This window comes from Amblyraja radiata, chromosome 23 (assembly GCF_010909765.2).
Source record: "Amblyraja radiata isolate CabotCenter1 chromosome 23, sAmbRad1.1.pri, whole genome shotgun sequence".
NCBI classification, from domain to species: Eukaryota; Metazoa; Chordata; class Chondrichthyes; order Rajiformes; family Rajidae; genus Amblyraja; species Amblyraja radiata.
Genome location: NC_045978.1, coordinates 23,712,205 through 23,738,787, shown reverse-complemented (window position 1 = coordinate 23,738,787; position 26,583 = coordinate 23,712,205). Strand labels below are relative to the sequence as shown.

Genomic DNA, 26,583 nt, shown 5'->3' with positions numbered 1-26,583 from the left:
ATTTTGAATTTGTTATTAAATAATTAATCAAGAGACATCACTCCTACTGCCCTAGCTCTAGACCAGAAAGAGGTGGGAGAGATCTGGTTGAATTTCTATAGCAGTAAAGCACCACCCTGCATGCATTTTGAGCCACGTGGATCAGACGAGATAAGGCGTATCGAGAACAGCCACTCCATCAGATATCCCTCCATCTGCAAACTTCATGCTCTTTGTGCGAAGTAGGTGCCCGGCACATATGTTCATGGACAGTCGATTACAATTCCTACAAGAGAGAAACACAAGAGTCAACATTCACAAGCACTAGTGCTCACCAATCCACACTATGAAAATCCACACTATTACACGCACAGTATTTCCACCCACTCCTCCTCCAGTTACCCAGTCAGGTAATTGAAACATTAACTGGATTAAGTGCAGGCAGATGAGATTAGTTTTTGTTAGAATCATGTTGGGCACAGCCATAGTGGGCTGAAGGGTCTGTTCCCATGCTGTTCAGTTCTACATTCTATGTTCTCTCCCCAGATACTGAGTTCTGCTTTATTTTTGAAGACACACACGAAATGAGTAACTCAGCGGGTCAGGTTGCATCTCTGGATAGGTGACATTTTGGGTTGTATGTCTTTCTTTGTTATAAACCAGCATCTGCAGTTCCTTTTATATTACATCTGCTTTATTTTTGGTTATTTTCTTTGCTAGGTTACCATTTTTTGACAGCCAAAAGGAATCGTTGTTGCGATTCCAAGATAACACGCCTCGAGTCTTTTTGTTTAATCTTTCGTGGGATGGGGATGTTGTTGCCAATGCCAGCATTTATCCACCATCCCGATCCTGCCCGTGGACTCAGTAAACTGCTAAGGATTATCATTGCCTGAAAGATGCTAGTACATCATGATAATGTCATTAGACAACCAGATTAGTAAATGCTGTGAGACCTCCTTCCTGCCTTCAAGTACACAGAGCATTTACTGTGTTGCAGCATAGCACATATAACCATACAGGACAGAAACAGGTCCTTCAGCCCATCATTTCTTTATCAAACATGATGCCATGGCCAACTCCTATGTGTCTGCACATAATCCATGTCCCTTTATTCCTGCCTATACATATGCCAATCTAAATGTCTCTTAAATGACACCATCATATCTGCTTTTCAGTACGTTCCAGGCACCCACCATCCTCTGTGTAAAATAACTTGTCCTGCACATCTCCTTTAAACATTGCCTGTCACATTAAAAGTATGCCTTCCAATATTTGCATTTACCGTCCCAGGGAAAAGGTTCTAATTGTTTACCCTATCTGTGCCTCTCATAATTTTATAAACCTCTGCCACATCTCCACACACTTCTGTCATTCCAGAGAAAACAATCCAAGTCTGTCCAACATCTCCCTGTGGCAACCATCGTCTAATCTGGCAATTCTGGTAAACCCCCTGACCCTTTCCATAACGTCCACATCCTTCCTGTCATGGGGTGACAAGAATTGCACGCAATGCTCCAAATGCGGCCTAACCAAAGTCCTATAAAGTTGCATCATGTCTTCCTGACTCTTGCCATTTCTCTGCCTATTTCTGTAGCTGATTAATAACCCGCTGTATAATGCGACAGCCTTCCTCACGGTCCACGACCCCAGAGATCTCGGTGTCAAATGCAAACTAGCTAACCAACCCGTCTATGTTTATGTCCAAATCATTTATAGAATTCGCAAACACCAGAGGTCCCAACACAGATCTCTGCGGAACTCCACTGGTCATAGATCTCCAGGCTGAATAGTGTGCTTCCACCACCACGTGCTACCTTAATTCAGTAAGTCAGGATCTCGCTTGGATCTCTGCTGGGGAATTAGTCCAAGAGTGAAACTTTATTCCCAGGCTACGCTGCACCTGAATCAAATGCTTCAGCAGAATGAGGTGAGAACAGACCAAAATGACAGCAAGTATCCAAGGCCTCTCCTTACCTGATATAGACACCAAACATTCCCAACTCAGGTGTACACTCCAACAGTTGCACAACCGCCCCAGGGTGCAGCAAGTAATTTTTCACCACCTGTGGTTTGAAGCGGTCCATCAGGATATAGGCCGATCTCTGTGAATCACCTTTAATACTCCCCAGAACATGCGCGAGTTCTTCATCAAAAATGTTGTTTCCTAACAGCAACACAAATAGTACGAGTTAAACACATGTCTGAAGAAGGGTCTTGACCCGAAACGTCACCCATTCCTTCTATCCAGAGATGCTGCCTGTCCCGTTGAGTTGCTCCAGCATTTTGTGTCTAAAGATTTATCCGTTCATTTTATATCCATCTGTGATTGAACCGATCACTGGTGCCAACGGCTGCCCTCTACATCTACGCCTACGCCTGTCACGATCCAGTGCAACTCTATCAAATCTATCAACCTCCTTTGCTCTCCAGTGAACAATGCCAGCGTCTCCAGTCTGACATTTTCCCTCATCTCTGGAACCATTTCAATCAATCCTCAGTCAATCCAATCAAACATCTTCAGCATCTTCCCCGAGACCCATCCAGAGAGGTGGTGACCAAATTACAAAGCTCCAGCGTATTACAATGGTTACGATGCTTACCATGTGGCCTAACCTGTATCTGATACAAGTTCAGGCTGGTAACTGGCAAAATCTGCTGTACTTTAGTCAGAAACGCAATAAGTTGTTGTCTACTGCTTCTATTCCCTTTCAGTTTCATAGACAAAGTCCACTGTCCCCAATGGGGTAGTGGTGAATCAAACAGTACCCCAGCTTGAGGAGGGACTCTAGTTCATGTGAAATTTAGAGGAAACCTCTTTCTTCAATTTACAAAGAGAAAGCACCATCTTACCTCCTCCCTCTCACTGTGGTTTCAGCACATAGGCTCCTGGGTCCTCCAGTGCTTTAGCTATTATTTCATCGCCCTCGGGACCCTGCCACAGAGAGAATTTTAGTTTAAGTTAGCAATGTTACAATACTTACCTTCAGCAGCGCTGAAGTTCTGCCACTGGTGACTTTGGTGCCTTTGGGGAGGGGGGGGGGGGGGGGGGGGGGGGAGTGGGGGGGTGGGCGGGATTAAAATCCAGTTTTCTACCGTATGTCCGAGGCCGATTTCGGGCTGCCAGCTGCTGCAGAAAAAGCGTTCCGACTTCCATTCCTGATTTTTTTTTTTTAATCGCGAGACAATTTAATGATTATATTAAAATAAAAAGCGACTTCTAACGCCATCAACGCCTGCAACGTACGGATCTCACATACGGGACAAAACATATGGGATAAAAATCGTTTATTTTACATATAAACTTGCTTCTTGGGATGACTTTAATCAATCCTCTACAGGCGAATATTTGGGCCCCATACGAACCAGCAGTGTTTTTCCTGCCGATATGGGGTTCAAATTCACTGCAAATGCAACGTTCCAATCGATCGCGTTCCAGAAGCAAGATGATTAAAATGCCCTTTTTTTTGGAGATAAGCCGTCTAAATTGTCTATATTTTGTGTCCATTCTCTCTCTCCATGGTCATTATTTTTAAACTAAATATTCACAACAGTTTGAGTCACATGTATTGTGCAAAAAACAATAATTTGATTATATTTTGGGTGGATGTTTCTTGATTAATTTATGGGAATTAAACATTAAATTCCTTCCATCTGGGATATAAATTCATGACAGTGAGATTTAAAAATCAAGTTATATTGTGAATTCTTGTGTGAATGGGATTAGTTTGTTATTTGGATACTTGGGCTATTTAAAAAAAATCCTTTTCTTAAGAAATGTAATCTACAGGACATTGTTAGTGGGAAAGTGATGGGCAGAAAGGCATGTCATGCGTGGTTTGAAGAGCAAAAACTTTTAGTTTACAATGCCAAAGTTGAAAAGTTGAGGAAAAACAAGGTGTACAGAGTTGCTTATTGGTTACAATCTGAGGAGTATGATGATGCTACTGATTATGATATGCCAATGTACCAGCTAGCAACTGATCTTCTCCATAAAGACTTGGTCTATTGCTAGAAATTGTAATTTATTTACCTATCTGTTACAGACTTACAGCATATTAATACAATAATATTAAAGTTCTGATCTTGAAAATATCACATTTTTGAATTTTCAAGGCAGTCTGGGTGTTTATTACTATTTCTGTCACAAGTCAATTTTGTAATTAGCTACAATTAGGTAATTAACTAATTATATGCTTTAATTTCAGGTCATCCAAGTAAGATGTTTTATATTTGTTTCAGAATGCTTCAATCTATAATAACTGAAAATGTCATTCAGTTCTCTTGATTTTTAAGAAAGTTATGGGCTTTTGACTGTCCTCGATTACAGCTTTTGTGTTAAGTCAACATCAAAAGCAATAGGGAACAAGATGCTAATTTCCGAGTATGAAATTGGCCATAACTTTTTTAATACTGAAGATATGAAAGTGAATTAGGTGTCAAATTAAACTTCTTTTTATGCTCTATCTGATGGGATAAATTGCAGACTTGATTTTCTAAATCTAAAATTTTTGTAACATTCCTATTTAAGTTATTAAATAACTTCTGATGCACAAGTTTACAGCAAAAAGATCAGTAAATATTAATTCCACTTGCTAACATGACTCCCATCTCAATATTATAAACAATAGATAATAGGTGCAGGAGTAGGCCATTCGGCCCTTCGAAACCAGCACCACCATTCACTGTGATCATGGTTGATCATCCACAATCAGTACCCCGTTCCTGCCTCCTCCCCATATCCCCATATTCCGCTGCCTTTAAGAGCCCTATGTAGCTCTCTCTTGAAAGTATCCAGAGAACCGGCCTCCACCGCCCTCTGAGGCAGAGAATTCCACTGACACAACTCTGTGAGAAAAAGTGTTTCCTTGTCTTTGTTCTAAATGGCTTACCCCTTATTCTTAAACTGTGGCCCCTGGTTCTGGACTCCCCCAACATCGGGAACATGTTTCCTGCCTCTAGCAGGTCCAAAACATTCTTGATTCTTGACCATTGGTAAATGTTCCCACCACAATTTTATAGTTCAATGTTTTGTTTTTTTATGGGATGCATTGCCACCTTCTGGTGCCTTATCAATACAGCCATTATCTAGAGTAGACTACCTCGTCAATGCTGTAGAGGCCCACAAAAGTTGCACGGATTCGTTCAACAGCAGCCGGGTCGTCTGACAGGTAGTTCTCAAGGACTCCTTCACGCGCCAATTCCTGTTGAATCTTCTTGGTTCCCACAAGGTGGGTGGCGATATTTGGGCATTTAATTGCCATGGAACGCTCAATCATCAGTCGTGCAATCCAGCACTGAAGTAAAGATTAAGTGGATACATTATACCATGTTAAATAGATGTCAATTATTGGATATCAGTCCTAAACTTACTGTTCACTCACTCTTGCCACTGTTCACAGTTTACAATTCCCATTATCCTTAATCGTGAGGTCATATGTGATAGGAGCAGAATTAGGCCATTTGGCTGATCAAGTCTACTCCGCCATTCAGTCATGGCTGATCTAACCCCATTCTCCTGCCTTCTCCCCATATCCCCCGACCCCCGTACTAATCAAATAACTAATCAAGAATCACTTAAAATGGTTGCACGACTTTTCTGAAATGGGCAGCACAGTGGCATAGCTGATAGAGCTGCTGCCTCTCAGTTCCAGAACCTGGGTTCGTTCCTGACCTCTGGTGCTGTCCAAGTGTCCACTGGGTGCTCCGGTTTTCTCCCACATCCCAAAGACGTGTGGGTTTGTCGGATAATTGGCCCTCTGTAAACTGCCCCGAGAAAGGAGTGGGGCAATAGTGGCGCAGTCTACAGTAGAGTTGCTGCCTTACAGCAAAATGCAGCGTCAGAGACCCAGGTTCGATCCCGACTACGGGTGCTGTCTGTATGGAGTTCGTACGTTCTCCCCGTGATCTGCGTGGGTTTTCTCCGAGTTCTTTGGTTTCCTCCCACAGTCCAAAGATGTACAGTTTTATAGGTTAATTGGCTTGATAAAAACATAACAAATTGTCCAGTGCTGAGTGATGGTCTACCTAGAGCTTTTCAGCGAACTGCATCCAGATCCAGATATAGCGCCACTGTGAAATGGTGATCGATGGTGGGCGTGGACTCAGTGGGCAGAAGGGCCTCTTTCCATACTATCTCTTTAAAGTATTTGCATTTTAATGTTGCCACCATCCACTGGATCAATACGTAGATGCAGATACCGGTTACTATGGGGTTCTATGAGCCAATTTTCACACGGTCACAATTCTAAGTATGTTACTCAGTGGCACAAACACAAAAAGGCACTGATTTGAAGAGCAAATGACACATGTCTGGCATCTCCCCCCCTCCCCCACCCCCCAAAGAAAAATCCCTCAATTAAAATCAATGAAGAAGGAGCCCCCTTAGACCAGCCTGGTTAGGAAAGAGCTACCCAGGTTGAACCCACCTGCCAGCCCTAGGTCTGCAACCCTGCAAGACAGGGCTACACAAAGTTTAAATGTGCCGTGAGTTTCTGATTCAGCATCCTGTAACAATTTCAGTGAAGCAGTCACATTGGCGGTTGTGTGGATGCCACACACTTGCCCAAGCTTGTACTAAATGCAGCCAACAGCTTGACCACATTGACAAGCTAGTGCAAGAATATCACTCAAGAATGTGTAGGAAGGAACTGCAGATGCTGGATTAAGCCGAAGATAGACACAAAAAGCTGGAGTAACTCAGCGGGACAGGCAGCATCTCTGAAGGGAAGGAATAGGTGACGTTTTGGGTTGAGACCTTTCCTCACCAGTCTGAAGAAGGGTCTCGACCCGAAACGTCACCCATGCCTTCTCTCCAGAGAGGCTGCCTGTCCTGCTGAGTTACTCCAGCTTTTTGTGTCTATCTTTACTATTAGGTAGCAGGAATGTGCTGCCGGGGGTGGTGTTTCGGCACAGACATCGTCGGCCAAAGAGTCTCGTTACTGTGCTGTACTGTTCTATGTTCCGATGAGGGGCAACAAATAGAAAATGAGTTTAAAAGGACAGCAATGACTACAGGCCTTGTTATAAATAAATATGCATTGGTGGGAAGTTTAAAAATAAACGCACCAACCTCTTCACTAAGGTAATCATCTGGACTGTATCCAGTACGAAAGTAGACAACAGCAACTTCAAATCCATCTCTAAACATCAACACAACATGGACAGACGTTATAACATTTACCAAAACTAAATTTAAAATCAATGAAAATAACTTGAATCACTGAAATATGAGAAGCTTCTCTTTCCACTGAAGCTGTTTGACCTGCTTAGTTCTTCCTGACATTTTTGGATTATAGAGTTAGTCAGGCAACTGTCAGGTCACTGTTAATTACAAGTACTGGACATTTGTCAGCGTCGGGGTATCCCTGGCAAGACCACCCTTTATTTGCCCACTCCCCATTGTCCTCGAGAATGTAGTGGGAGAATGTGGCGACCCGCTGCATGGCTCCTGGTGAGCTGCTCCCACTGAACTATGGGGTAGAATTTTAGACCCAGTGACCATGAAGGAACAGAGATGCATTTCCATCTCAAGCGGGTGCGCAGCATGGACGGGGCCCTGGAGTTTAATTTATTGTCACGTGTACTGAGGTACAGTGAAAAGCCTTTGTCGCGTGCTAACCAGTAAATGGAAAGATGATGTGCGATTACAATCGAGCCATCCAAAGTTTACAGATACATGATAAAGGGAGCTTAGTTAAAGTAAGAAACGCTGCTGTTGGAGTAGAGGTGTAAAAGGGTGTTGCGATTGTAATGCGTGATTGCAGATCCACTTCTGTGACCAGCACACAAAGAGTCGCCTGGCTCTGGTGCCATCCAGGTGGTGGTATTCCCGTGCATTTGCTGTCCTTGTTGGTTGCTTGGGAGGTGTTGTTAGAGTAACCTTGACAAGTAACTGCAACGCATTCCGTGCATGCTGCAGACTCGTGTGTTGTCTTATAAAATAGGGAAATGAACATAATCCAAATGTGGAATGTGTATCTTTACATAGAAAGAAGGCCAGTTTAATAAACAATGTTGACTTGCATTTGTATGTTAGTCATTAGTTAGAGATGCAGTGGAGCATATAACTGTTTTGCAATTGTACAAATGATTCATTTTGCTAGTGTCATTTGAAAGAATAAACAAAACAGAATCTAAAACAACTTTAGGGCAGCACGGTGGTGCAGCGATAGAGTTGTCTTACAGCGCCAGAGACCTGACCACGGGTGCTGTTTGCTCATTATCACTGTGACCGCATGGGTTTTCTCCGTGTGCTCCGGTTTCCTCCCACATTTCAAAGACGTACGGGTTTGTAGGTTAATTGGCTTCTGTAAATTGTAAATTGTCCCTAGTGTATTGGATAGTGCTAGTGTACGGGGTGATCGCTGGTCGGTAGTGACTCGTGGGCCGAAGGGCCTGTTTCCACTCTGTAAGTCTAAAGTCCTCAATAAAAGTTGGGATATGTGCAGTGACTGAAGGATTGGAAGGTACAATGTATGTACACAAGACCACTGCACTGAGTCATTGAAAGTAGTGAAATCATCCCGGATTGATTGGGGAACTTCTCAATCCTCTCCACTCTAACAAGGTACGACTCAGTTATCATCTACAACATTTAAAACTGGTCAACCATCTTGTTACAGTTATTCAGGCAACTAGTGTCAACTAGGCAGAAACTCACACGAGAAGTCTTTTGCTGTTGTCCAAGGTCCCTCGCTCATATATTTCAAGCATTTGTCTCCTTATCACACGAAGATTCCTGTCATAGAAAGTAATGAAAATATCAAGAGCCCAACAGCACACAGAAATGACACTCTTAAAGCACAGACTAAATAAAAAAAACAGAAAGACACAGAGTTGACTTTGCACTTTATGTTTGTCCCTATACTTTCCTTTAGCACAAATTCTATATTTTTGTTTGTCATGTCTGACAGTGACTGGGACTCCCCCAGTACAAAAATGCATTCGGAATGCAAGGATGTGTACAGGACATTAGTAACACGGTATACACCATTACCGAACATTCTACAGTACAGGAACCAAAGTGCTGGGGTAAACCAGTGTCTAGAGAACATGGATAGTTGACGATGCATGCAGGACCCTTCTTCAGACTGATTGTGGGGTGTGAATCAGCCTGAAGAAGGGTCCCGATCCAAAACATCACCCATCAATGTTCTCCAGAGATGCTGCCAGTGTTACTCCAACATTTTGTGTCTTATGTGGGACTCGTGTAGATGGACCATCTTGGTGGGCACGGGGAAGTTGTACTGAAGGGTACGTTTCAGTGTTGTATGACTCTTAGACTATAATTAATTATGAATTTAACATCTCCTTCTGCTATGATGGGATTTGAATCCACTTCTCTAGCTTTGCTTTCAATGTGCCACCACTAATTGTGCAACCATTGGTTCCAAAACGTTACGCACACCAACAGAGCGAAAAATAAAATCAAGAATAGGTCTTTATTCTTTGGAGCGCAGATGGTTAACGGGGGACTTGATAGAGGTCTTTAAAATGATGAGAGGGATAGACAGAGTTGACATGGATAAGTTTTTCCCATTGAGAGTAGGGACGATTCAAACAAGAGGACATGACTTGAGAATTAAGGGACAAAAGTTTAGGGGTAACATGAGGGGGAATTTCTTTACTCAGAGAGTGGTAGCTGTGTGGAATGAGCTTCCAGTGGAAGTGGTGGAGGCAGGTTCGATTTTATCATTTAAAAATAAATTGGATAGGTATATGGACGGGAAAGAAATGGAGGGTTATGGTCTGAGTGCAGGTAGATGGGACTAGGGGAAAATAAGTGTTCGGCACGGACTTGAAGGGCCGAGATGGCCTGTTTTCCGTGCTGTAATTGTTATATGGTTATATGTTGGATCATCTAACATGGTTCACAAGGTTTGGCTTGTTTAAAACTCGTCTGTGCTGAGATTTTTTGTTTAGTTTAGAGATACAGCGCAGAAAAGGGCCCTTCGGCCCACCGAGTCCGTGCCGCCCCGTTAGTGTGGCACACACTACACACTAGGGACAATTTACAATTTTTATCAAAGCCAATTAACCTCCAGGCCCGCACGTGTTTGGAGTGTGGGAGGAAGCCGGAGCACCTGGGGAAATTGACACGGTCACGGGGAAACTGTACAAACTCCGGACAGGCAGCACCCACAGTCAGGATCGAACCCTGGTCTCTGGCGCTGTGAGGCAGCAACTCTACTGCTGCGCCACTGTGCCGTCTCCTTGCGCCACTGTGCCGAGATTCAGATCAACAAGGTGAGGAACTCATTAACCAAGACGGAGAACGACACAACCAATAAGTAAACATAACAATGAGCCACACACAGAAAATACACTAACTGATAACCTCAAACTGCAGACACAAACCTGTTCCAAAGCTTCATTTCCAAACAGCGTTGGTCAAATATATTCTTCGAGATTCTCTCAACCAGGAAGAGAACCACTGCCCTGAATGCAAAGCACAAAATACTGATGGTCAGCATTATACAATCCCCGCCATGGGTTTTCCTCATTCATGTGATACTTAATGTTATTGGGTGTGGCCTCTGCACAAATAATCTACCCTCTTCTCCCCTCTCCCATCAGGCAAGAGGTACAGAGGTTCAAAAACACACACCTCCAGATTCAGGGACCGTTTCTTCCCAGTTATCAGGCATATGAACCATCCTCTCACCAACTAGAGTGGTGTCCTGACCTCCTATCTACCACATTGGAGACATTGAAACCATCTTTAATTGGACTTTACAAGACTATATCTTTCACTAAACGTTATACCCTTTATCCTGTATACGTAGTGTGGATGAATCAATTGTAATCATGCATAGTGCTTTCACTGTCTGGATTACATGCACCAAAAAGCTTTTCACTGACAATTAAATAAACTAAGCATTAACTAAGGTATGTACAGTAAATGACAAGAGAGAGAGAAGGCAGAGACAAAGTGTTGAAGGAAACACGTGGCACGCTTTCCTTCATTGGATGGGGCATTGAGTACAAGAGTTGGGTTGCAGCTATGCAACTCATTGTTACAAGACCACATCTGGAATTTTGTAGGCAGTTCTGGTCGCCATACTATAGGACAGATGTCATTAAGTAAGAGAGAGTGCAGGAGAGATTCAAAAGGACTTTGCTGGGACTGAAGGGGTTAAATTCTAACAATAAATTGGTTAGGGTAACACTGTTTCCCTGGAGTGCAGGAGATATGACAATAACTAAATTAAACCAATGATAATGAAATGTGCAGGAAGGAACTGCAGATACTGGTTCACACCGAAGATACTGTAGATACAAAATGCTAGAGTACCTCAACATCCAGACAGCATCTCTGGAGAGAAGGAATGGGTGGCGTTTCGGGTCGAGACCCTTCCGTCTGAAGAAGAGTCTCCACCCAAAATATCACCTATTTCTTCTATCCAGTGATGCTGCCTGTCCTGCTGAGTTACTCCAGCATTTTGTGTCTATCTTTCAGGATTATAAGAAACAGGCTTCAGGTTTGTTTACCATACCCAGTTTCTGATGAAGGGCCCTTCATCTTGAATGACCACTTGATTTCCCTTTGCACTGATGCTACTTGACGTGTTGAGTATTTAGCTCAGATTTCTCAGTATCTGCGATCTTTTGATTTCCATTTACTGTTGAACGGTACTCACTCATGTGACCCATACAATTGCCATGCTTTAGTGATGCCTTTGCAAATTCCTTCCACTGTTACTCAGGATCTTTGCCGCTTCGTCAGGTTTTCCCCAGACATTCAATACATGCCTATGTGAAATATAGGAGGATAAATTAAATTGCATCAAATCACAAGTGGAATAGATAGGCTGAATTCACGCAGACTTTTACTTGGGTAGTGGAATCCAGAACCCGAGGACAAAGGTTTAAGGTGAGAGGTCAACGATTTAATAGGACCTGAGGCGCAACATTTTCACTCAGAGGATACATGGAACGAGTTGCCAGAGGTGGTAGTTGAGGCAGGTACCATAACAACATTGAAAAGACACTTGGACAGGTCTCTGATCAGGAAATATTATGGGGATAGGTGTCGCTCCCGAATTGCATGCCCTATATTGACGGATGCTACATGGGAGGAGCAGACCATGACCCTGGACACAACATGAACTAAATGGACAGAAACCGCCTAATGCCGAATCTTACCGATGGACTTCAGGGATCCTGCAAGCCAGCCCTGCCAAGCCGGCAGCGATGGTGTTAATCTCCACCTGTTTCAGAGTGGCACTCTCACTGTGTCTCTTGTCAAACATGTAGTCTGATCGGTTCACACCCAGAGTTATAGGCTGAACAAGGGGAATAAAATTAAAATGATTGGACTCAAGTTTATGCAAAAGCGTTACCACATGAAACATTTCCCAATGTGCAGGTTTTAAGACAATGCCCGCGTTTTTGAAAATCAGCTGAAGTTGCAGTTGCATGTATAGAGGAGGTTGTAGCGAGACCAAGCGGGAAGAGCAAATGGTTTTATTAACAAAACGTTGCTTGAACTACACGTTTAAGAAAGAACTGCAGATGCTGAACAAATAGACCCGCTCACCCGCTGAGTTTCTCCAGCATTTATGTCTAACTTGAACGACACGAGAACTTAGCCGGGAGAAAATTTTTTTTTTTAAGCTCTTGCCGTTGCAAAGAGCACTAGCTGCTGAACAAACTTACTAACTCTATAAACCCCGTGAAAATCCCTGTCACGTGACAGTCCCAACTTCTGACGAGGGTTCTGCATGCACGGCTTAACCACTAGGAGCCGCTATAAGATTACCAATTTGAAGTATGAATTCGAGACACAAAAGACCACGTGCTGGATTCTGAAGCGAAATAACTAACCTCCGGAGGAACTCAAATCATCTGGAATGATTATCCTGCTACTGATGGAAAGAGATGAGAGAAAGGGGTGGGACAAAAACTCTTCCCCTCACATCTTTCTTCCAGCAACCTCCCTCCCAGGCCTGAAGAAGGGTTCTGACACAAGTTACCTGTCCATTCCCCTCCACAGATGCTGCCTGATCTGCTGATTTCTTCCAGCCTATGCTTGTGCCTATTAACATTGCTTGAGGCTATCCCCGCAGATCAACAGTACTTCATCACACTCTTACTCATGGTGTTTTTTGCACCAAATGTTATCATTTTTGACGGATATAAAATGATTGGATGTTTTTTCGAGAAGGTCCTCTCCGAAACGGCATAAAACATAATCCATTACCTGGGTAATTCCTTCTTCAAGCACCTGACTGTGGATGCTGAACAGGCGAGCTGTAAATCCATCTGCTTCTATAGTACTGGAAAAGGCAGCACCAAAAACATATTTGATAAGACTGCAGCAATTAAACAACCAAAACAAAGTTCAATTACATTTAATGTAATACGTTAGACACAGTTCATTCCTTGACCCACAGGCCCAATTCCATACACATTTCAGCAATGTTTTTACGATCTTGCTAACAGGAAGCTCAAGACAGCATGGGTTATATAAAGTTCAGTCTGAAGAAGGGTTTCGACCCGAAACGTTACCCATTTCCTTCGCTCCATAGATGCTGCTGCACCCGCTGAGTTTCTCCAGCATTTTTGTGTACCATGGGTTATATAAATATAGACACAGAGTGCTGGAGTAACTCAGCGGATCAGGTTGCACCTTTGGAGAAAAGGAATAGGTGACATTTCGAGAGAAGATGTCCCAACCTATGGTGTCTGTCTATTCTCTCTTCAAACACTGCCTGGCCTGCCTAGTTCATGCAGCACTCTGTGTTTTGCTCAAGATTGCATAATCTGCAGCTGCTTGTGTCTGCAAGCTTCCTTCGTCTCCTTCCCAGTTCTGACAAACATTTCCCAATGTCATATATTGACCATTTCTCTTCCCACAGATGCAGTCTGAACGGCTGCGAATTTCCCCATTTTCTGTTTTTGTTTAGCATCTACTATCAGCACGTGCGTAACAATGATCTGGAATCTCAATACAGCCACCCCTCATTCTTCTGGACTTCAATTAGCCCAAGCCTTGGTATTTCCAGGAAGCTGTTATCACATCCCTTCCTGTTCTTTCCCTATGCCCACCCTAACATTCCCTTCCACCCTCCACTCCTCCCTCTGGTCCTACATTTCACTCCCCACCTTCCTTCCTTCTCAGGTTCCATCATTTCCACCTATTTGTCTAGTCAAACCTGAGCCATTGTACTATCTCTACCCCCCTCCCCTTTTCCCAGTTGACCATTCTGCCGATCAGATCAGATTCAGATTCAGATTCAATTTTAATTGTCATTGTCAGTGTATAGTGCAGGGACAACGAAATGCATTTAGCATCTCCCTGGAAGAGCGACATAGCAAATGATTTGAATAAATAATAATAAGTGTCCGGGGGGGGGGGGGGGGGGGGGGGGGTGATTGGCAGTCACATGGTACGTTGTTGAGTAGAGTGACAGCCGCCGGGAAGAAGCTGTTCCTGGACCTGCTGGTTCGGCAACGGAGAGACCTGTAGCACCTCCCGGATGGTAGGAGGGTAAACAGTCCATGGTTGGGGTGAGAGCAGTCCTTGGCGATGCTGAGCGCCCTCCGCAGAGAACGCTTGCTTTGGACAGACTCAATGGAGGGGAGCGAGGAACCGGTGATGCGTTGGGCAATTTTCACCACCCTCTGCAATGCCTTCCGGTCGGAGACAGAGCAGTTGCCATACCATACTGTGATGCAGTTGGTAAGGATGCTCTCGATGGTGCAGCGGTAGAAGTTCACCAGGATCTGAGGAGACAGATGGACCTTCTTCAGTCACCTCAGGAAGAAGAGACGCTGGTGAGCCTTCTTGATCAGAGTTGAGGTATTGTGGGTCCAAGAGAGGTCATCGGAGATGTTGACTCCCAGGAACCTGAAGCTAGAAACACGTTCCACCTCCGTCCCGTTAATGTGGATGGGGGTGTGCGTGCCGCCCCTGGACTTCCTGAAGTCTACAATGAGCTCCTTGGTCTTCTTGGAGTTAAGGGCCAGGTTGTTGTCAGCGCACCATGCTGCTAAGTGCTGGACCTCCTCCCTGTAGGCCGACTCATCGTTGTTGCTGATGAGGCCAATCACCGTTGTATCATCTGCATACTTGATGATGGTGTTAGTACCATGTACAGGTGTGCAGTCATAGGTGAAGAGGGAGGAGAGGAGGGGGCTCAGCACACAGCCCTGTGGAACGCCGGTGTTCAGGGTGAGGGTTGAAGAGGTGTGCTTGTCTAACCTAACAGACTGGGGTCTGTTGGTTAGAAAGTCCAGTATCCAGTTGCAGAGGGAGGGGTCGATGCCCAGGTTACCGAGTTTGGTGATCAGTTTTGATGGTATAATGGTGTTGAATGCTGAGCTGTAATCGATGAACAGCATTCTTACGTAAGTGTCTCTGTTGTCGAGGTGGGAGAGGGCGGAGTGAAGTGCCGTTGAGATGGCATCCTCCGTACTCCTGTTCTTGCGGTAGGCAAACTGATAGGGATCCAGTGTGGGGGGTAGGCAGCTTTTGAGGTGTGCCAGGACCAGCCTCTCGAAGCACTTGGTGATGATGGGGGTAAGTGCAACTGGGCGGAAGTCGTTGAGGCTTGCCGCAGTGGAGTGTTTTGGCACTGGCACGATGGAGGTGGTTTTAACCCTCCTCACCTGGCTCCAACTATCACTAGTCCTTGCCCTGTGCTTCCCCTCCCCTCTTTCTACCGGCTATCTCTCCTCTATTCCATCAGTTTGAAGAAGGGTCCCAACCCAAAATGTGATCTTTCCATTTTCCTCCACAGATGCTGCCTGACCCACCGAATTCCTCCAGCACTAAGTGTTTTGTTCTAGGTTCTGTCTCTCATGTCTCCCGCTTCTTCTTCTTCTTCTTCTTCGGAGGCGAGGAGGAGAGGCGGAGGAGGAGGAGGAGGAGGGGGAGGAGGCGGAGGAGGAGGGGGGAGGGAGGAGGAGGAGAGGAGGAGGGAGGAGGGAGGAGGAGGAGGAGGAGGAGGCGGAGGAGGAGGAGGAGGAGGCGGAGGAGGAGGAGGAGGAGGAGGAGGAGGAGGAGGAGGAGGATGGAGGAGGAGGAGGGGAGGAGGAGGAGGAGGAGGAGGAGGAGGAGGAGGAGGAGGAGGAGGAGGAGAGGAGGAGGAGGAGGAGGAGGAGGAGGAGGGGAGGAGGAGGAGGAGGAGGATGAGGAGGAGGAGGAGGAGGCGGAGGAGGAGGAGGAGGAGGAGGAGGAGGAGGAGGAGGAGGAGGAGGAGGAGGAGGAGGAGGAGGAGGAGGAGGAGGAGGAGGAGGAGGAGGAGGAGGAGGAGGAGGAGGTAGGAGGAGGAGGAGGAGGAGGATGAGGAGGAGGAGGAGGAGGAGGAGGAGGAGGAGGAGGGAGGAGGAGGAGGAGGAGGAGGAGGAGGAGGAGGAGGAGGAGGATGAGGCGGAGGAGGAGGAGGAGGGAGGAGGAGGAGGAGGAGGATGAGGCTGAGTCGGAGTAGGATGATGGATGAGTCGTAGGGGAGGAGTGGAGTAGTATTATCTGAGTCGTCGGGTCTTAGGCGCTCTTCTGTATTCTTCTTATTCTATGTCTTTATGTATTACTTCTTCTAGTGAGTCTATTCGTCTCTTCTTCTTCGTTCTTCTTGAGTATTGATGCTTCTTGCTTCTTATTCTCTTATCTTCTTCTTCTTCTCTTCTCTCTTCTTCTTCTTCTTCTCTTCTTCTTATTCTTCTTTTCCCAAGAAGTTGTTAGGGGGAGCTGAACACACTTCTCGGAATCTGCATACCATGGTGTCTGTCTTGCGCTTCTTGTGCTTCTTGTGCTGGTGTTGGAAAGTTTAACGAAAACCACGGCCGCGACGTGACCGCTCTTTCCTTGACCGTCTCCCGCTACCGTTACCACTTCAAAATAGTTACTTTCACTTATATGGAACTAATGCAGTAGAAAACACATCCAGGCTCTTTGCTGTTGTGTCCCAAAAATTGACACTGAACCACATAAGATGGATGAATGACCAAAAGCTCAGACAAAGGAGGAAATTGTAGATTTCAAGCCCTTTGCACGGCAACTACAATGGAGGAAGGGAATTAAATTATGGATACATGGGAGGGCCAGGAGTTTAAATATCTCAGCCTTGGAGAAAATTAGATTTAGGAATGGGACTGTCCACAGGGGTTTTGAAAAAAAATCAAAGTATGGTTGGTTAGGAAGGTGTGGGTGGTTAACAAGGTTCTACTTCTTCCCGTGTTCATTTATTTATTCTAGAGTCAGAAATTACTCTTGTCGTTGAGAAAATCTCCAGCAGTTTCAGGATGCATTTCCGAAATGCCCACCCTATAAGTTTAAGTTTAAGTTTAAACCTGCAACAACAATTCCTATGACCGTTTAAAAAGGCTCCAGGGGACAAGAGCAACAAAACAAGTGAACATGGAAGAGAGGAGTAGAGAACGCAGGACAAACCTGCAACATCCAATGCAAAACAAGAGAGAGTCCAGACAGCAGATACACAAAGTACTTTGTACAACTGCATAGGCAACTCCTGCACAACAGCCGCCTAGGTGACAGAAACTTTCTTGAAAAGATTTCACACATCACCGGGCAGAAATTCCACATGTGAAATCAAATTTTCTCTCTCAGAATGAATGTGGAAAAACCACCACAACATTTATATTTTATTCAACGTGTCTCTTGACGCATGAACCGATGACGTGGTTTCACGTTACAGAAAATGGCGATGAGGACAGATTTCTGTGAATGCAACCCCCTCTTTACATTGGAGGGCCCGTTTTTTTTTGTATATCCTATCGTCAGAGTCTCACCTTGCTAGTGCTTGTTTTAGAAATTCTGAATCCATGCTGATTTTATCAACTAGCACGTTGAAGTCTTACTGGACCTCAAATGCCTGGGTGAAGAGTCTTGTTGGTACCGGTGATGGGAACAGGTTGAAGGGAGCATAGTTGATCGTCTAGAAGGGAAGAGGTGAAAGATCCATTACACTAGGTATATGAGACTAAAACTATCAGCAATACAATATAATCTAGTACAGAGTCCAACGAAAGGACATTTACAAATACTGGAAATCAAAATTTGGAAGTGATGGAAACATACTTCAGGTCTTTCAGTTAGTGTTTCATGATCAGGAGACAATACATTGGTGGTAAACCTAGTTCCTAAATATTTAAACAAGTTGCATTTTAATTGTGCCTTAAATATAGTATATTTCTACAGATAAAGAATTTTTAAAAAGGAGGGACTTCATGCTGAAATCCATAAGAAAATAGCAGCGAGGGGAAACCAACTTTACTGAAGAAAGAAGACTTGCAGATGTCCCAGAGTGGAAAGCCTCAACTTGGGAGCAGGTGTGGTAAAGACAGAGGAGTTGAGAGCAAGGGACAGTCCCCTTGAAAGATGAGGTGGAGTCGAGGTAGCTGTGGGACTCAGTGGCTTTGTAGGAGATAAGTGGAGGGGAGGATGCTCCTCAAACTGCGAAGAATCTTGGACAATACAATTCACCTCCTCCATGACCCATGAGTCAGCCTGAGGAGTACCTTCAGCAACAGACTTGTCCCACCAAGATGCAGTACAGACCGCGGAGATCCTTCTTCCCTGTGGCTATCAAACTGTACAACTCCTCCCTCTTCTGTCGTGGGGTGGACTGACCCCCCTTTCCCCCCCCCCTTTTGCTCATATGTTGCAAAACATACTTGGCTAATAAATTACGATTGTGATTATGATGATCGTACCGTATAAGTTAGCAGGAGCAATTTAACGAGAATATATGTAGGATTGATTGCAAATTTGACCACGAGTTTCAACGTACTGCCCAAATTAAAAGTCCACTCTCACCAGAACTGACCTCACTGCTGTTTGGATCTTCCTTTGTCCTCATAAGGACCCCCTGAAGGAGAGCTGCATCTTTGGCTGCAGCTGTCAGGCGCTGGATGAGACTACTGTTCTGCAGGACTTCATCATCCGGGATCGCAAGCTCCTGTGACAACAGAGAAATCTTAGAACAGATACATCCAAATTATTGCTCCTTCCATCTTACCACCAGCACCTCTGCTGAATTTATCCAGGAATATCGGGTCAAGGAAAGAGCATTCACGTCGCGGCCCTGTTTTCACCAATCTTTCCACCACCACGCACAAGAATAAGAAGACAGACACCATCGTATGCAGATGTCGAGAAGTGTATCCAGCTCTGGCTGAACAACTTCTAATCTTGTGTATGGACTCGATAAGAAGACGAAGATCCAGGAATATGATTTTACAAAACTCTGACCAAGTGGCTTTTTATTTGGACGGGACTCGTGTTGCAGACAAAAATGGGGAAGGACAATGTTATCCTCCAGCAGGAACATTCCTTACTTGTGCAGTTTAGTGTAGTTTGGTTTAAAGATAATAACAGCATGGAAACAGGCCCTTAGGCCCAGAGTAATTTCCTGTAAAGGATTATTAAAGGTATAATCAATCGAGTCAATACCGACCAACAATCACCCGTACACTACTTCTATTCTGTGCATGAGGGACATTTGCAGAAGCCAATTAACCTACAAGCCTGCACATCTCTGGAATGTGGGAGGAAACCGGAGCACCAGGAGGAAGCCCACATGGTCACAGGGAGAATGTGCAAACTCTGTACAGACAGCACTTGCTGTGAGGATCGAACCCAGGTCTCTGGCACGGTAAAGCAGCAACTCTACCGCTGCACCACTGTGCTGCCCTAATTTAATTTAGAGATGCAGCATGGAAACAGGACCATCGATCACGCTAGTTCTGTGTTATCTCACTTGAGCAGAAACATCCAGGACCTGTGTTAATGGCCCAGCGGAGATCATTTAACTAAATGTTCAGCATCCCCATGGTCAATCATGGCACACGCTTCAGAGTGACTATCTTTGGAAGATTTGTTACACTGTAGTCAAATTTGGTGCTAGTGCTCAACTGAGCAGCTGAACTCAACCCAAGCTCAAGAACTGGGAGCTAGAACAGCATCTTATATTTCGCTTGGGCAGCTTAAAACCCAATGGTTTAAATATGGAATTCATATTGTTATTGTTCTATATCTCTCTATATCGCCGTCTATAATCTCTCGCCTCTCTTTCCCCCGTCTAGCCTACAACTAACAATGGAGCATTTCCAAGATTATTGTTACTTTTTTTGCATTTCTTTCATTCCTTTGTTCTATTTCTCTCTACATCATATATCTATATCTCTCGTTTCCCTCTCCCCTGACTCTCAGTCTAAATATAGCACTATGGCCACAGCGCTATGGGTCACAGGCTGTTCGGGAAAATTCTCGTATAACATTCCACCCCTCGAACAATCTAGTTACCGTCACATCCGGCCCGCAGGGTTACCACGTTACACCCGGCCCGCAGGGTTACCACGTTACACCCGGCCCGCAGGGTTACCACGTTACATCCGGCCCGCAGGGTTACCACGTTACACCCGGCCCGCAGGGTTACCACGTTACATCCGGCCCGCAGGGTTACCACGTTACATCCGGCCCGCAGGGTTACCACGTTACACCCGGCCCGCAGGCGTTACCACGTTACATCCGGCCCGCAGGCGTTACCACGTTACACCCGGCCCGCAGGGTTACCACGTTACATCCGGCCCGCAGGGTTACCACGTTACATCCGGCCCGCAGGCGTTACCACGTTACATCCGGCCCGCAGGGTTACCACGTTACATCCGGCCCGCAGGCGTTACCACGTTACACCCGGCCCGCAGGCGTTACCACGTTACACCCGGCCCGCAGGCGTTACCACGTTACATCCGGCACGCAGGGTTACCACGTTACATCCGGCACGCAGGGTTACCACGTTACACCCGGCCCGCAGGCGTTACCACGTTACATCCGGCCCGCAGGCGTTACCACGTTACATCCGGCACGCAGGCTGTAGTAAAGTCCACACGGTCGTGATGCCAATCCGCACATACAACGATGTAATATTATGGCCAACAGGATTGTCCCAGTGGTCAGCGAGGATGGTGATGTTCTCTTTTACCCCACCCAGGATCAAACCAGTAACCGAGTCTGTCTGACCATGCATCGTAGAAATTAACTTGTTTTGTTGGAGGTCCCAAACCATAATGCCATCAGCAATACGACCAGAGAAAGACAATAGGGGCAGGAGTAGGCCATTCGACCCTTCGGGCCAGCACCCCCATTCAATGTGATCATGGCTGATCATCCCCAATCAGTACCCCGTTCCTGCCTTCTCCCAATATCCCCTGACTCCGCTATCTTTAAGAGCCCTATCTAGCTCTCCCTTGAAAGTATCCAGAGAACTGGCCTCGACCGCCCTCTGAGGCAGAGAATTCCACAGACTCACAACTCTCTGTGTGAAAAAGTGTTTCCTCATCTCCGTTCTAAATGGCTTACCCCTTATTTTTAAACAGTGGCCCCTGGTTCTGGACTCCCCCAACATCGGGAACATGTTTCCTGCCTCTAGCATGTCCAAACCCTTAATAATCTTATATGTTTCAATAAGATATCCTCTCATCCTTCTAAACTCCAGAGTATACAAGCCCAGCCGCTCCATTCTCTCGGAATATGACAGTCCCACCATCCTGGGAATTAACCTTGTAAACCACCGCTGCACTCCTCCAATAGCAATAATGTCCTTACTCAAATTAGGGGACCAAAACTGCACACAATATTCCAAGTGTGGTCTCACTATGGCCCTGTACAACTGCAGAAGGACCTCTTTGCTCCTATACTCAACTTCTCTTGTTATGAAGGCCAACATGCCATTCGCCTTCTTCACTGCCTGCTGTACCTGCATGCTTACTTTCATTGACTGATGAACAAGGACCCCCAGATCCCGTTTTAATTCCCCTTTTCCCAACGACAACATTTAGATAATACTCTGCCTTCCTGTTTTTGCTACCAAAGTGGATAACCTCACATTTATCCACATTAAACTGCATCTGCCATGCATCTGCCCACTCACCCAACCTGTCCAAGTCACCCTGCATCCTCATAGCATCCTCCTCACAGTTCATACTGGCACCCAGCTTTGTGTCATCTGCAAAGACCAATGTACAGACCAATGTGGTCGCCATCAGGCAGGATAACATGAATTCACAAAGGATGTGTGACCTTTAAGCCTCTTGATTCTTTCACCAGTCCCACACTACTGACGTTTTGCCTGTTGATGCCAAGGCGACGAGCGGCTGCAACTGGTTGCGGGAGTGCTTGGCCTGAACCAGCGCCATCTCGTTTGTTATTTCTTTTTATCAAACATTTTCTATTCTATTCGTCCATCCTGCCGACTACGCCAATTGTTACAAGGGAACAGGCTCAAGGATCTGACAAGTTGAACAGAAAAAGGCTCACTCGTCTGTTTAATTGCAAATCATTATTGGTAAGAAAGACTGGATACTCGGCTTCTACTCGCTAGAATTTAGAAGATTGAGGGGGGGATCTTATAGAAACTTACAAAATTCTTAAGGGGTTGGGCAGGCTAAATCTTTTAGGACCGAGATGAGGAAAACATTTTTCACACAGAGAGTGGTGAATCTCTGGAATTCTCTGCCATGGAACCCTTTCTTGGAACTTGTTAACTCTCCCGGGGTCGCGGTGTTTGAGCCGCGGGACTGGTTGCTACATCGCCCGGTGGGGTATCGCCTCAGCGCAGAGAGAGAAGAGGAGGGAAGAGACTGCAGCCCTAAGACTTTTGCCTCCATCACAGTGAGAAGGTGCTATGTGGTCTCACTGTGGTGGATGTTAATATGTGTTTATTGTTGTTTTTTTATTGTATTGTATGTATGTATGACTGCAGGCACGAAATTTCGTTCAGACTTCGGTCTGAATGACAATAAAGGAAACCCTGTAACCCTGTAACTTGTCCCCGGACTCGGAAGAGGACTGAGTGCTCTCCACCATTGTTCTGCTCTACTGCAGCTGCTCTCCCCTTAACCCCCCCCCCTCCCACACTTATTTATTTAATCACTTACTTATTTACTGTTATTAGTGACCCCCTTTTTTAAATTTTTAATTAAAAAAAAATTTTTTTAGTACTTTTTGTTTCGTTTATCTTACCATATTTGTGTGGATGTGTATGTATGTGAGTGTTGTTTGTCCCCGTTTGGTTCCGACCTGATTCGGGTGGGTTGAAGGTGGGTAAGGGTAAGGGCTTTGAGGGTCGCTTACATACTGTTGCACAATTATGCCTTGACTGTCACTGTCTGTTATCATTTCATTCTACTTTTATGCAGACGACGGTCAGATTTATGTGCCTCTTAAAAAGAAGGATGAACACTCTGTCGGACTGTTACTTGAGTGTCTCAACGACATAAAGGCCTGGATGGCTCTGAACCTTTTAAAATTTAATGATAAAAAGATGGAAGTAATGGTTTTTGGTGGCACCACTGGGGCCCCCCCTGTAGATCTGGGCTCCCTGGCCCAGTATATCAAACCAAGCATCACAAACCTAGGGGTTAAATTGGACCCTGAGCTTAAATTTGACAGTCAGATCAAGGCTGTTGTTAAATCAAGCTTTTTCCATTTGAGGCAGCTGGCCAAAATAAAGCCAATTCTGTCAAGGCAGCACTTTGAGACGGTAATCCACGCCTTTGTTACCACTCGGCTGGATTACTGCAATGCACTGTATGTGGGGGTTAGTGGGTCCTCCATCGCCCGTCTCCAGATGGTACAGAATGCAGCTGTACGTCTTTTAACTGGCACACGTAAACATGAGCACATTTCGCACATTTTAGCCTCACTCCACTGGTTGCCTATTCAGTTTAGGATCCATTTTAAAGTTATTTTATTTGCTTTTAAATCCCTAAATGGTCTTGCCCCGCCCTACCTATCTGAGCTTCTACACCCACCCGCCCGCTCTCTCAGGTCAGATAATCAGCTGCTCCTGAGTGGGCCTAAAACTAAGCGGAAGCTCAGAGGGGACCGTGCCTTTGCTGTGTCGGCACCCAAATTATGGAACGATCTGCCTCTCCACATTAAACAGGCCTCTTCTCTGTCTGTTTTTAAATCTCTTCTTAAAACCCATCTCTTCTCCGTGGCCTTTGATACCCAGTAAGATGTCGACTTTATTTGCTTGATTTAGTTTCTTATTTTGATTGCTTTATTGCATGGTTATTATTTTTACTCATGTTTTATGTCTTTTGATTTATTGTTGTATTTCATATGTGATTTATGTGCCTTATGTGAGCTGTTATGTTATGTTCTGTTATGTTGTCTGTTTATGATGTCTTGTTTATTCTTCTGTACAGCACTTTGGTCAACATTGGTTGTCTTAAAGTGCTTAACAAATAAAGTTGGATTGGATTGGATTGTATGTATGCCAATTGCTGTGAAATTCAAATAAAAAGATTTAAATCAAAATTCTTAAGGGGTTGGATAGGCTAGATGCAGGAAGATTGTTCCCGATGTTGGGGAAGTCCAGAACAAGGGGTCACAGTTTAAGGATAAGGGGGAAATCTTTTAGGACCGAGATGAGGAAAACATTTTTCACACAGAGAGTGGTGAATCTCTGGAATTCTCTGCCACAGAACATAGTTGAGGCCAGTTCATTGGCTATATTTAAGAGGGAGTTAGATGTGGCTCTTGTGGCTAAATGGATCAGGGGGTATGGAGAGAAGGCAGGTACAGGATACTGAGTTGGATGATCAGCCATGATCATATTGAATGGCGGTGCAGGCTCGAAGGGCTGAATGGCCTACTCCTGCACCTATTTTCTATGTTTCTAAGAGAGGACAAAAACAACACTTGGCTCGGTATGCGCGGAGTCCAGTTTTACAGCACCACACCTCTCTCTCTGTGCCACCGCCCAGATCGTGACTCAACTGGCAAGAGAGATAACAAAAAAAATAGTTGTCTTGGTATGCCTGGGTTCAGTTTTACAGCAGCACACCTCTCTCTCTCTCTCTCGCTCTCTCTCTGCCTCCGTCCTCGGCTCTGATCGTGACTCAGCCAGTCGGTGAACCCCTCTCGTACATGAACTAACATGGCTTACTGGCGCCTGCCTTTATGCAGGTGAGAAATCAGCCATTAATAAAACCGCCAGTAAGTTCTCTCCCCCCCCCCCCCCCTCCTTGGGAACAAAGCACTATCAGCTGCAGACTGGTGCGGAAAGCAATACACAGCGCTACGGACTTGGAGCGTAATTGTAATACACACAGCTTTGCCGCGGTTTAGCGAGCATAGTTGGCTTAACGCGTGGGAATTTAAACAAAGCTGTGGGCTGCAGTGCTATGGGGGTTAAATATAGCGCCACTGGCCACAGCGCTATGGGTCACAGACTGTTCGGGAAAATTCTTGTATGACATCATGTGATTATTTTCAGCTTTCTGCTTTGATAATGCAAAAAAGCTGGTGAGAGATTCTCCCTGGATTCTTAAACAATCATACATTGAAGTACATAACTGGTTTGACCACGTTGAAAGGCCTCTGCGTTACCAAATTAAAAAATCGATATTAAATTAAATAATCGTCCATGCTATTGCAATTAACACAGGCAATTGTCTTAAAAGCAACTGCACGCACACATAGTTTTGTGGTGTGGCCACCTGGGCTTGGAGATATTATGGTGCACCTTGTTCTGGGCGGGTGCTGACTGTCAGGCCGTCTCCACCAGGTTCCCTGTTTAGTTTAGAGATACCGGGTCCGTGGCGACCAGCGATTCCCGCACATTAACACGATCCTGCATCCACCACGGACAACTTTTACATTTACCAAGCCAATAAATCTACAAACCTGTACGTCTTTGGAGTGTGGGAGGAAACCGAAGATCTCGGAGAAAACCCACGCAGGTCACTGGGAGAACGTATAAACTCCGTACTGACATAACCCGTCGGCGTGGATCGAGCCCGGGTCTCCGGCGCTGCTTTCGCTGTAAGGCAGCAACTCTACCGCTGCGCTACCGTGACTGTGACTGTTCCTGGGCATGGACTCAACCTCGGGCTGCCAACATTCTCACTCTCAAATAATGGGCAAAAGGTGTCGTGCCGCGGCGGTGTGGGTATGGTGCAGGCCTGGGATGAAGTGACCGAGGGGGCTGGCAGCTAGCAGATGGTAACAGGGGGCTTTTTCAAAAGAGAAAGAGAGAGGAAAAAAAACAACAACCCTGAATAGGTAAACAAATCCAATATAGGAACCATGTACATATCTTCAGTGTTATATAAAGCATAATATGACTGCCAGTCAGACAGAAATAACACCAAATAACCCTATCTTTATGTGCCTATAGAGTAGACATGTAATCACTGCAAAAGAGGAAGGGTGGGGGGGGGGGGGGGGGGGACTCACCAAGTCGATTTTTTCCATTGATATTTCTCGCTGCTCCTGACTGATTCAAGCAGTCCGTTAATGCGCTGATGAGAACTCCACATGCAACACGCACGCACGCTGTGTTAGGATCTGCCTGTAAGATCTAGGATCTGTCTGTAAGATCTAGGATCTGTCTGTAAGATCTAGGATCTGCCTGTAAGCGTACCTTCTGGTGATTACAGTAGCAGTCAATTACGGGACAAGGGCAGTCCCATATGGGACAAACCAATATATGTGATGTCCCGGCTAATACTGGTACAGTTGGCAACCCTACTGCAATGCAAAACATATCCAATTCCTTCCCTCCCCACAGATGCTGCTCGACTCGCTGAGTTCCGCCAACGAGTTTCGCTTCTTTAACCCGCAAA

The 26,583-nt window shown here is 45.4% G+C and overlaps 1 pseudogene; it reads right to left on the bottom strand.

Annotated features, from left to right (window-relative positions):
- Positions 1-26,331, bottom strand: LOC116986070 (annotated as a pseudogene).
- Between the last annotated feature and the right edge of the window lie 252 nt (positions 26,332-26,583).